This window comes from Budorcas taxicolor, chromosome 16 (genome assembly GCF_023091745.1).
Source record: "Budorcas taxicolor isolate Tak-1 chromosome 16, Takin1.1, whole genome shotgun sequence".
In the NCBI taxonomy this organism is placed as follows: domain Eukaryota; kingdom Metazoa; phylum Chordata; class Mammalia; order Artiodactyla; family Bovidae; genus Budorcas; species Budorcas taxicolor.
In genome coordinates, this window is record NC_068925.1 from 8,259,168 (window position 1) to 8,272,402 (window position 13,235).

Below are 13,235 nucleotides of genomic sequence, written 5' to 3' on the forward strand. Positions count from 1 at the left end.
TATGGCGTGAGTTCTCTCTGTGTGTGTGTGTGTGTGTGTGTGTGTGTGTGTGTGTGTGTGTGTGTTAGTTGCTTAGTTGTCTCCAACTCTTTGCAACCACGTAGACTGTAGCCCACTAGGCACCTCATCCATGGGATTCTCCAGGCAAGAACATGCATGCAAAATAGAACCATATATGTGTCTGCAATAAGTTGGAAATTAAAAAAAAAGAGACATCTGTCTTTCATCACAATTAGCTGAGAAGCCTAGCTCCAATGCCCTATCAGTGTAGAGTCTTTTGTGCCTCACCTTCCTTGTTTGTCCTGCCCTCTTTAAACTACCTGGACTTTGTGGTCTGTCATAACTGCATATCAATATACTGTTTCCCTTTGTTGTGATTTTTGATGGCTCCTGATTGACAATAGCAAACATACACACAAACAAACAAAATCCTACACGGATGCATCCTTTTCTCCTGCTCCTTGGCTGAGTAAGCGCCGCTAGAAACAAAATTCACACCGTGAGTCAGACTCATATTGCTGAATTCATGGTCCTGCAGCTCACAGGCCCTTCACAGTGTGCACTTTTTTTTTTCTTATTAAAACATGCTCTTACTCTTGCAGTTACAGTTTCAAACTTTAGCTCATTGCTTAATTCCTAGATGGGGGGAAACAATGCATGAAAGATTTCCTCAGATTTTTGCTACCATATTTCCCCAATGTCACTTCCTTTTCACCCACTCTTTCCTGCTTTTCTCCTCTTGCAATAGTATTTCCTTATTTCCATGCTGGTTTCCCTGGTGGCTTAGATGGTAAAGAATCTGCCTGCAACTTGGGAGACCCAGGATTGATCCCTGGGTTGGGAAGATGCCCTGGAGGAGGGCATAGCAACCCACTCCGGTATTCTTGCCTAGAGAATCCCATGGACAGAGGACCCCGGTGGGATACAGTCCAGGGGGTTGCATAGAATCACACACGACTGAGCGACTAACACACACAGACATGTTGCTGGATCCCACTGCCTGGTACCCTGTCTGCAACTTTGTGATATTTTTCTCTCCTTCATTTTAAAATCTTTATTTGTTAATTTATCTCCATGGAAATTTAAATATCCTCCTACCTCTCTGATTTACTTTTAAGAAAATTAAAAGAAGTTTTAAGAGAACTTTTAAGAAACTCTACATGCTTTCCTCACCTTTCAACTAATGACTCTTAATTATCCTTAAAATCTTAGTTTACACGTCACTTTTGGGGGGATTTTTTTCTGATTCCTTGAGGAAAAGAAAGGTATCTTTTTAAAATCTTAGAGCGCTTGCATTCTTGTCCTTTATAAAATTTATCATTGTATATTTGCTACTAATAAGTCTTCTAGAGATGTTTCAAAAGCTCTTTGAATCAGTGACTCAAATCATTTTAGTCCAGCTATAATTTTGGCCACATTCTTTCCAAACTCTGTCATTAAATGATTGGAGTTTGAGGAACATGGTGTTTGCATTTTTTCAATCATCAGTTCAACTTAGTGGTGATTTGAGCCACTTGTCCATCTGGTACCAAGTAGTAAGCTTTAAAGAATGTTCAGGAGAGAGGAAAACCACTAGAAGATTCACGTATTGTAATGCACTTGGTTAATCAATTTTAGACTTGTATAGTTTTTATAGAGTTCTTTATAGGCAGTTTGAATTTAATATGGATTTAAGCAAGTTACATTACCTCTCTGAACGTCTAATTCCTTATCTGAAAACTGTTTAACACAATATATATCATAGAGCTTTTGCGAGCTTTAATAATACACACACATACGTACATGTATATGAATCATTTAGCATAAAAGGTGAAATATTATTTGGGATTATTATTATTGTAATATCATTAAGATAATTCAATAAATATATCATTCACTCTCAATTTTCATGACATCAATTATTATCACAAACTAGTGAGAAATGCTTTCCATTAGTATCTAAATAAATTGAGTTCTGAAGTCAGCAATTTTTCAAAAAAAAAATTAATACTGCTGTTTTTGTGACATGGTTTAGAGAAAGAGGTTAATAAAATTAAAACTGTTTTGCTCTAGGATACAGGACACTTGGTTCCTCTTTTGAGCTTTTAATTAGTGTGATACATTTAAAAAGTTACAGCATTAACATAGCATAAGGATTCAAGCAATTAGAAAAACACAAAAATGTGTTTTATACTCAGTATTACTGAAGTGAAATAAATCTGTTTTTTTAATGTTGCCAACATCAAGCTGAGTTGAATTCTGTATATTTAATAAGAATCTTATATTTAAATCTTGTGAAAGTAAATGACTTTTAAAGCTTTACTTAAATCTATTCTTAGTCATTTAGTGGTTGAATGGTTCACAGTCTTAGAATTGGAAGAAGTGTGATGTCTGCTCATACACACACACACACACACACACACACACACACAAACCCCAACTGGTAATTTATTGATTTAATCAACAATATCAAAATAAAACTCAATTGTTAGAGGTTGTCTATTCTCCTTGAAGAAGAAGCAATTTTCATGGCAATCAACCCACTCATGCTTATAAACAGAGCCTAATAAGCAAAGGTTATGTGAGAGATGTATAACACAATTTGTTCAGTTGGTTTATGTAATAAACTCTTTTCCCATAAAATAAAAACAAATAACATTCAATTTTTAAAATTTACTCCATTTCATGTTTCTCTTTGAAAGCTCTTTTCCAAAGGATATTTGATTTCTGTAAATCAAAACCCAGGGCTAGAGTGGTTTCCTGCACTAGCTGCTTGCTGTTTACAGCTTTCCAAAGACCCGTTACCTAGCAACTGCATAGAAGAAGCTTCCAGTAGTTTAAATCATAGACAAGCTCAGAAAATACTGTGAAGCAGACCTTAAAAATATTCTGACTTGTTAAAATGTAATTAACAAATCGACTTTCTGTCGAAATAGATCAAAATAGATTTGATCATATCTATTGATGACTTTATAACTAATTATAGTTGCTTATCTGAAAAGCTTTTAAATCAAAAATGATAAATGTAGCAATAAAATAGAAGCCACGGATCTCACATAATCCTGCTGTTTTAAAAATCACAGTCCTTGAAAACTGTTTCCCATTCCTTCAGATGGCTACTATTAACAGTTTGAGTCGTGTTGTTACACTTTTTTGGTGCATGTCTGTAGTCTGCTTTTGTATCAGTGGAGTTATATCCTTTTACTCCTTAAGACTTTAAACTGTGTTATTGACATTATTTCAAGATGGCTTATGGAAATTTCATTTTTAGTAATGCCAAATTGTGATGATAAACATTTAGCATCATCTGAGTGATCCCTGGGTCAGGAAGATCCCCTGGAGAAGGAAATGGCAACCCACTCCAGTACTCTTGCTTGGAAAATTCCGTGGATGGAGGAGCCTGGTGGGCTACAGTCCATGGTGCCACAGAGTGAGACATGACTGAGCAACTTCATTTTCACTTTTCACTTTTTCCAGTGATCTAAATGAGGATGATCACCATCATCTGTATAGCATTCTGGTCAGCATTTTGTTCTCATTATCTACTCTTTCCATCAGAAAATACCATGAGGTAAATACTATTACTATTTACATTGTCAAAGATGAGGCAAGTGAGGCTCTGAGGGAACAGGACCTTGTTCAGGGCCTGACACACTCGGTGGTGACCCCACGGGATCCCAAGCACTTATGCTCGAAGAACAAGCAACAAGAGAGAAAGCTGAGTCAAAACAAACAGAAACTTTACAAGGACAAGAAGGAAACACAAGATGGAATATATGTAATTTCAAATGAGGAAATGTTTTCTTCAACAAGGGAAGAGAATTAGAAAACATGGACAGATTTGATCTCTGCTAAGGAGTGAATGTTGTCTGCATAATCAAAACTGGCCACATACGTGGCCTCACCAGTGAGAGGGAAAGAATTTAGACAAAACTGGATTTGTCTGCCAAATATTAACCCAGAAGTTTACAAAACTTGGTCTAGTAACCGTGTTTAACTGAGGAGCCGATACATGCCGTTGCCCCCTGGGGAGCCACCCACCCAGCTATAACTTGGGGATATGTGCAGGAAAAGGAGGGCCTCTTACTAAGGAACAAGGAGAGAATGAATATAGATGATAGTAGTTTTAGCCACAGTTCAAATCTTTTTGTCCACCCGCGTATCCAGGCACAGTATTTTTTCTATACAATAAGATAAATGTGTTCAGTATTAGTTGCTCAGACATGTCCGACTCTTTTGTGAGCCCATGGACTCTAGCCCACTAGGCTCCTCTACCCCTGGGATTCTCCAGCCAAGAATACTAGAGAGGGTGGCCATTCCCTTCTCTAAAGGATCTTCCCAACCCAGGGATCAAACCTGGGTCTGCTGCATTGCAAGAGGAGCGCTATTTCCCATCTGAGCCACCAGGAAAGATACTCATCCATTATTATGAAAAACACACCAAAGTTGCTTCAGTTGTTGAATCTAGCTCCAAATCCAGGATATCTCGATAATGCAAAGTCATTTCTAGCTGTGGACCCTAATAGCCTGGCAACAACAAACCAATAAATGAGTTAGGTACCTTCACTGCCACCCCATTTGCATATATAATAGTGGGGCAAGATAAGTGTAATAAAATATTAGCTTTTGGCAAATGAAAGGGAGACACATGGCAGACATTGGTCCATGGCAATGGTGATTATCCTGTGGGACATGAATTGCAAAGACCTTGCAGGAAATTTTTTGACTAGAGACCATCCTGCTGCACAGAATAACTTGTCTGTTCCTAAGCATAGATTCTCGTTCACTATTTTCAGTGATTACGGAGAACGTTGAAATTGGAACAGATTTCCTCTAGTCCTTTGCATGTGTCAGTGATTGTGCTTAAAGTTCTTTTCTAAGAACTTTCGTACACTTGCCTTATTTTGCTTTTATTGCCCCATCCCTGTCTCTGGCTTGGTTGGCATGGCAGCTACCTTGGCATTTCAGTTTGTTGACTCTCTGTTAGTTTGACTCGTTAGTCAAAAATCAACTCGTAGTGTCAACTGTCTTCTAGGATTTTATTTCCATGCATTTAAGTGGCCAGAGGAATCGAAACAAAAGACAGCCCGTAGGCTAGTCCCACTTTAAATTCATGATCACTAATTTTTAGGGGTCTAGCAGGTGCCAAACAGTCATTCTGTTTCCTAAATCTGTTTCTTTTTACCCTCTCTTAAACAGCTTTGCCATGTTTTCTCTTCTTACCTCCAACCTCTTGCCTATCAACATTTCAACCTACTTCACTAAGAAAGTAGGACCATAGGAAGAAAAACAAAGTTTTCATAAACTTCTGCCTACGCACATACTCACCAGTCTGAAGGTAGAACTCCCATATGTTCTACCTTCTCTCCTGTTATTATATATGAACAATTTTAGCAGCAATGTGACTGAGCAGGGTCATGGAAAGAATAACGTATTATGTTAATAAGATTACCCAAATTCTGACAGTCTAGGAATGACATTTTAAGGAATTGGAAATATATCCTATAAAGCTTTCAGATTTATGAAAGGTCATTAATCCATTTGGCAGATTAAAGAGCACTCTCTAGCTATTGATAATAATGTATATTTGCCTTGCAACTCCAGTATTTTTGCCACCTGATGCGAGGAGCTGATTCATTTGAAAAGACCCTGATGTTGGGAAAGATTGAAGGCAGGAGGAGAAGGGGACGACAGAGGATGAGATGGTTAGATGGCATCACCGACTCAATGGGCATGAATTTGGGTAAACTCCGAGAGCTGGTGATGGACAGGGAGGCCTGGCGTGCTGCAGTTCATGGGGTCGCAAAGAGTCGCACACGACTGAGCGACTGAAATGAACTGAACTGAACTGAATACCTAGCCAGTAGTCAAGTGTTACTGAGAACTTTATTGTTTTCGAACTTTCATTTGTGTTTAGTTTTAGGTTATTTAAACTTAAATAGCCACATATGGCCAAGGCAACTGTATTGGCCAGTACAGTTTCATTTTTAATTTACCTAATTATTTAATTATTTTATTGAAGTATAGTTGATACACAGTGTTGTATTACTTTCAGGTGTACAGCCATGTAAATCAGTGCTGTGTGCTTCGTCACTCAGTCGTATCCAGCTCTTTGTGACCCTGTGGACTGTATAGCCCACCAGGCTCCTCTGCCCAGGAGGATTCTTCAGTCAAGAATACTGGAGTGGGTTGCCATGACCTCCTCTAGGGGATCTTCCGGATGCAGGGACCTTCCAAACCCAGGTCTCCTGCACTGCAGGCAGATTCTTTACCAGCTGAGCCACCAGGGAAGCTCAAGAATACCAGAGTGGGTAGCCTATCCCTTCTCCAGGGGGTCTTCCCAAACCAGGAATTGAACCAGGGTCTCCTGTTTGCAGGCAGATTCTTTACCAGCTGAGCTACTAAGGAAGCCTGAGTCAGGTACACATACTGATAGTTATGGTGGACAATGTTGGAGTCGTGATCTCTGAAGAAGAGAATTTAGCTTCAGGACCAGGGGGGAGGCTTCAGACGCTCAGAACTTCATGTGACAGAAGTTTCATTAGAGTGAAAAAGGGACAGAGAAAGCTTCTGACTAGACATCAGAAGGGGGGTGGAGAGTGCCCTGTCACTCGTCTTAGCAAGGGAGCTGTATACTTTCTCAGCTGGTTATTAACAATAAATCAAAAGAACATCTCAAGAATGTAAAGATCTTACCAGATACTCCCACAGTATACGTTTTAAGATAACAGGATTAGTCAGACTTTTTTAAGGAGAAACATGTCTTTGAGCAGGATACATTGTTGTTATATAATCATCCGTAAGGAGTTTAAGGTAAAACATACCTTTGAGGAAGATGAGTTCTTTTGTTGTATGTCATTAGCTCTGGGCTTAAAGAAAAAAAAGAAAGTTTTATGTGACTATGACAAAGGAATGTAGAAAAAAATGTTTGTCCTTTTCTCCTCGAGGGCCCCAGACTCCTTATCAACCTACCCAAGAATTAACTCTCTCCATACATATATATATTTTTTTATACATATATATTTTATTTTTCCTTATAGGTTATTACAAAATATTGAGTATAGTTCCCTATGCTATACAGTAAGTCATTGTTGGTTATCTATTGTGTATATAGTAATGTGTAGGTTAATCCCAGACTCCTAATTTATCTCTCTCTGCTTTCCCCATTGATAATCATACATTTGTTATTTTTATGTTTGTGGATCTATTTCTATTTCATATATAAGTTCTTTTGTGTGTTTTTTCTTTAGATTCTGTACATTAGCAATATCATATGATATGTGTGTTTCTCTGTCTGGCTTCCTTCACTTAATACAATTATCTCTAAATCCATCCATATTGCTGTAAATATCATTTATTCATTCATGACTGAGGCAATTACATTTGCCCACAGTCTTAGAAGGGTGATAAGTGGGACGCTAAAAAGTTGCAAAACAGGACAAGCATTTAGGAAGCTGTTTTATTAGCCCAAGTGAGAGATTATTAGTGTTTAAATAAAGGTCCATGATCCCTTTAGCTGATTTGGGATCCCTCATCCAGAAAATTCTGAGAAAAGAAAATATTTCAATATTTCTGTTAGTGGTAAAATCTGACCTGAAGTTATTTGCTAGTAAACCCTGTACTGAACTTCATTTTTTTTCAAATTAGTAAAAGTATTCACACATTTAACTACAAAACAATACTGTTTTTGCATAGGTTGCTCCCTACATCTAGTGCACAGGGTTTGCAAGATGAAGCATATTGTTTCTAAAATTTGAAAAAATAAATTTTAATTCTAGAAGCTGATATCTGGCCCTTAAGAGAATGGATAAGGATCAGTTCAGTTCAGTTCAGTTCAGTCGCTCAGTCGTGTCCGACTCTTTGCGACCCCATGAATCGCAGCATGCCAGGCCTCCCTGTCCATCACCGACTCCCGGAGTTCACTCAGACTCACATTCACCGAGTCAGTGATGCCATCCAGCCATCTCATCCTCAGTCATCCCCTTCTTCTCCTGCCCCCAATCCTTCCCAGCATCAAAGTCCTTTCCAAAGAGTCAACTCTTCGCATGAGGTGGCCAAAGTACTGGAGTTTCAGCTTTAGCATCATTCCTTCCAAAGAAATCCCAGGGTTGATCTCCTTCAGAATGGACTGGTTGGATCTCCTTGCAGTCCAAGGGACTCTCAGGAGTCTTCTCCAACACCAACCTGCAATAAGTAGTTAAGAGTGGGAATGGAGGGAGGCGAGTGAGAAAGAGACAGAGGACTGGAATGGTACCATCCATAAACCTTTGCAGTCATATGACATTGGGAAATGAGGGGCAAAATAAGATGAAAGAATATTCTGCTTTTGTATTCAAGTTAGGAAATAAAAGTGAGTATAAATGTTTGAGGAAGAGGGATGGATTTTGGGCCTGAGAGGAGACATCTAGAGATAAATTCAATTTTGATTTGCAGACTGAGTTTCACCTTTCTTAATTTGTGTAAATGAAGACTATTATGCCATAGTATTCCTTTTCATGTGTCAGTCATCCTTATTGGTGAAATATATATTTTCTTTATAAAAAATACTGATTATTCATTTTATCTAACAAGGAATCCCAAGATTATATATTAACTCATTAATCTAAGATGATTGCTTTCAACCTATCTGATCCAATACTTCTTTTGTATGATAAATATTTTGTCACACTTCCTTTACTAGCCTGGAACAAAATTCTGAGTAAATGTAAATATCTATATGAATACACTTTAAATAATTAATAGAATATGCAATTTATAATATGAAGGAGAAACAGAAGAGAAGTAATTAATAGTAACTAAACATATATCTCAACATTGTAAATGCCAAGATACGAATAACCAAAAAAAGACAACACAAAACAATATATATAAATAAATATATAATAAATAAATATATAAATAAATATATGCCTGCTACAACATTAATGATAAGATCTTAAATTTCTATTAATGACTCACATATAGTATTAACAAAATAAACTTTCCCTTAGTTTATACAGTAAATGTCTTCCTAAATAATTCAGTATTTACTAAAATTTTTCAAAACTTTGTATCAGTGTGGAAAATTGCCTCCAGAAATGTGTAAATTCTTGATGGGTTAATAGACACTGTAAAAACTTTACTACTTGTAGAAAAAAAGCATATACAAATATAAAAATGATGCCTAAAGCTACTTTTTCTCTTCTATTTCCCACTGATTGTTATAGTTTTTATGCAGGTCAGGAAGCAACAGTTAGAACTGAACATGGAACAACAGACTGGTTCCAAATAGAAAAAGGAGTACATCAAGGCTGTATATTGTCACCCTGCTTATTTAACTTCTATGCAGAGTACATTATGTGAAACGCTGGGCTAGAAGAAACACAAGCTGGAATCAAGATTGCCAGGAGAAATATCAATAACATCAGATATGCAGATGACACCACCCTTCTGCCAGAAAGTGAAGAGGAACTAAAAAGCCTCTTGATGAAAGTGAAAGAGGAGAGTGAAAAAGTTGGCTTAAAGCTCAACATTCAGAAAACAAAGATCATGGCATCCGGTCTCATCACTCCATGGGAAATAGATGGGGAAACAGTGGAAACAGTATCAGACTTTATTTTTTTGCGCTCCAAAATCACTGCAGATGGTGACTGCAGCCATGAAATTAAAAGATGCTTACTCCTTGGAAGAAAAGTTATGTCCAACCTAGATAGCATGTTGAAAACCAGAGACATTACTTTGCCAACAAAGGTCTGCCTAGTCAAGGCTATGGTTTTTCCAGTGGTCATGTATGGATGTGAGAGTTGAACTGTGAAGAAAGCTGAGCACCGAAGAACTGATGCTTTTGAACTGTGGTGTTGGAGAAGACTCTTGAGAGTCCCTTGGACTGCAAGGAGATCCAACCAGTCCATTCTGAAGGAGATCAGCCCTGGGATTTCTTTGCAAGGAATGATGCTAAAGCTGAAACTCCAGTACTTTGGCCACCTCATGTGAAGAGTTGACTCATTGGCAAAACTGTGATGCTGGGAAGGATTGGGGGCAGGAGGAGAAGGGGACGACAGAGGATAAGATGGCTGAATGGCATCACTGACTCAATGGACATGAGTCTGAGTGAACTCTGGGAGTTGGTAATGGACAGGGAGGCCTGGCATGCTGCGATTCATGGGGTTGCAAAGAGTCGGACATGACTGAGTGACTGAACTGATCTGAACTGATTATAGTTTTTGAAACATTAGCCAGTGCAACATGATTGTACTTCAGCCATTTCCAACCAATCAGAGAGACACACATTAATTGAGGCAAATGGAAGGAAGGGGACCCAATTTTTATTTTTTAGCACTGAAGGAAAATAAGATGGAATATTTTCAAACTATCATATAACTACCACATTTTCTCATGGTCCCCTGCTAGAAGAAATATAGTTTGTACATTAAGCCAAGGGAAAGTTAATGTTTGCATATGGTATTCAGTTCAGCTCAGTTCAGTCACTCAGTCGTGTCCGACTCGTTGTGATCCCATGCACCGCAGCAAACCAGGCCTCCCTGTCCATCACCAACTGCCAGAATCTACCCAAACCCATTGAGTCAGTGATGTCATCCAACTGTCTCATCCTCTGTCGTCCCCTTCTCCTCCTGCCCTCAATCTTTCCCAGCATCAGTGTTTTTTCAAATGAGTCAGCTCTTCTTATCAGGTGGCTGAAGTATTGGAGTTTCAGCTTCAACATCAGTCTTTCCAATGAATACCCAGGATTGACCTCCTTTAAGATGGACTGATTGGATCTCCTTGCAGTCCAAAGGACTCTCAAGAGTCTTCTCCAACACCACAGTTCAAAAGCATCAATTCTTTGGCTCTCAGCTTTCTTTAGAGTCCAACTCTCACATCCATACATGACTACTGGAAAAACCATAGTCTTGACTAGACGGACATTTGTTGGCAAAGTCTGTCTAGGTTGGTCATAACTTTCCTTCCAAAGAGTAAGCATCTTTTAATTTCATGGCTGCAGTCACCATCTGCAGTGATTTTGCAGCCCAGAAAAATATAGTCAGCCACTGTTTCCCATCTATTTGCGATGAAGTAATGATACCGTATGCCAAGATCTGTTTTCTGAATGTTGAGCCAACTCTCTCACTCTCCTCTTTCACTTTCATCAAAGAGCTCTTTAGTTCTTCTTCACTTTCTGCCATAAGGGTGGTGTCATCTGCATATCTGAGGTTATTGATATTTCTCCCAGCAATCTTGATTCCAGCTTGTGCTTCCTCCAGCCCAGCATTTCTCATGATGTACTCTGCATAGAGGTTAAATAAGCAGGGTGACAATATACAGCCTTGATGTACTCCTTTTCCTATTTGGAACCAGTCTGTTGTTCCATGTTCAGTTCTAACTGTTGCTTCCTGACCTGCATACAGGTTTCTCAAAAGGCAGGTCAGGTGGTCTGGTATTCTTATCTCTTTTAGAATTTTCCACAGTTTATTGTGATCTACATAGTCAAAGTCTTTGGCATAGTCAATAAAGCAGAAATAGATGTTTTTTAGGAACTCTCTTGCTTTTTTGATAATCCATCAGATGTTGGCAATTTGATCTCTGGTTCCTCTGCCTTTTCTAAAACCAGCTGAACTTCTGGAAGTTCACAGTTCACATATTGCTGAAGTCTGGCTTGGAAAATTTTGAGCGTTACTTTACTAGCATGTGAGATGAGTTTAATTGTGTGGTTGTTTGAGCATTCTTTGGTATTGCATATGTGGTAATCATACCTTCCAAATTTTCTGGTAGTGGATTTTTAAATATTCTTATGTCATAATAGATATACATACTTTTCTTCAATCATGTGTTCAATTTTTGGTTTAAAATTTATAGACCCCATGTGTTTGGCGATCACATGATTCTAAAGTAAAATTATTCTTCATTTAGCATTTTTGTAACTTTATTTTCATAGGTTGGGCATTATATACTTAAAAATTATTTGAGAAATATTAAAATAGCAGTTTAAGTCACTTTTCCTTTGCAAATATTTTGAATACTTTTCTAAATTCAATATAGGACTTAGAACCTACTGTCCTCTTATTAACTATTAAGTCATGGTTATATATTTTGGAGATTTTTCTTATAGGTTATTATTATAATACTTATCAGTATTAAGCAGAAAAAAAAAGAAGCATTGTTAGATTCTTGAGTTTTTTAAAGAGTAAATCCTGATGTGTAACCATAGCTTATAATTTTTTCCATGAAATGTAAAAGATAATGAATTAAGGAAATGAAGGAAAAAGAAAAATAATGGGCTCTTTCATATGCTCACTGATGTTATACAAACAAGAGTAAGGTTATTATATATCTGTCTGGAACATTTGATGAATCACTTCCCAAGTAATCTTGTTTCGTCATGAATTGTATAGTGTATGTTTTCATTTCATAGATCAGACTCACAAATTCAACCCATTTCTTCATTAGCTAAAACTGCTATTTACTCCCTAAGAATATTTATTTCCTTAGAACTTTAAGCAGTCTTTATTTCCAATATCGGCTACAGCAGTTCACTTGGAAAGGAAGGTTTTATCCCCCCAAACAAACAGCTTTTTTTTCCCCAAACGTTAATTGCTTCTCTAAAATGTTATTTCTGTGGAAAATTGAGCATATGGCATCTGGGCCCTCATTCCTGCATGAAAACAATTTACTTGGGCTGAATGGCATTATTCCTTTTAACATGACCTTCACTCCCCCCCACCATGCGTCATCATTTCTAGCACTCTATTGTTTTTATGTCATTGAATTTCTTTTTATGCCATTTATTATCATTTCTAACTGGACTCTATCATCTTCTGAATTTATGACCTTAGATCCTAAGGTTAATGTATAATTTAAATTTATATTTATATCAGGATTAATTTTTATTGATAATTGTAGTTGTTTTGATTGTACAAATTATTACTTATATGTTGTGCAAATATTATCTACCACATTTTTTAATAAGGAATTCTAAGTTTTTATGTTATGTAACTATGGATTTGATAAATAAATCATGTTATAAATCAGCACTATTATATTTCATACCATAGAATTATCAGAAGTAAGGAGACTCTGTATAGTCTTCAATTTACTATACAGGCTGTACCTCACACCTACCAACTTCTTACCTTTTTGTACAGATAAGGCACAGGAAAAAAACTTCTTGCCAAAGGCGGTCAGTTTTAATAAAGACATATCTGGGGTTAGAACCCCACTGTACCTCAGTAACTTGCCTCACAGTCTAGGACTCTCTCTTATGGAACATTTTTCCTGGAGAT

General features: G+C 37.5%; 1 protein-coding gene across 1 annotated transcript in view; it reads left to right on the forward strand.

The window, feature by feature from the left end:
* The window catches only part of KCNT2 (potassium sodium-activated channel subfamily T member 2), a 436,616-nt gene that overhangs the window by 278,777 nt on the left and 144,604 nt on the right, over positions 1-13,235 (forward strand). The window lies entirely within an intron of this gene.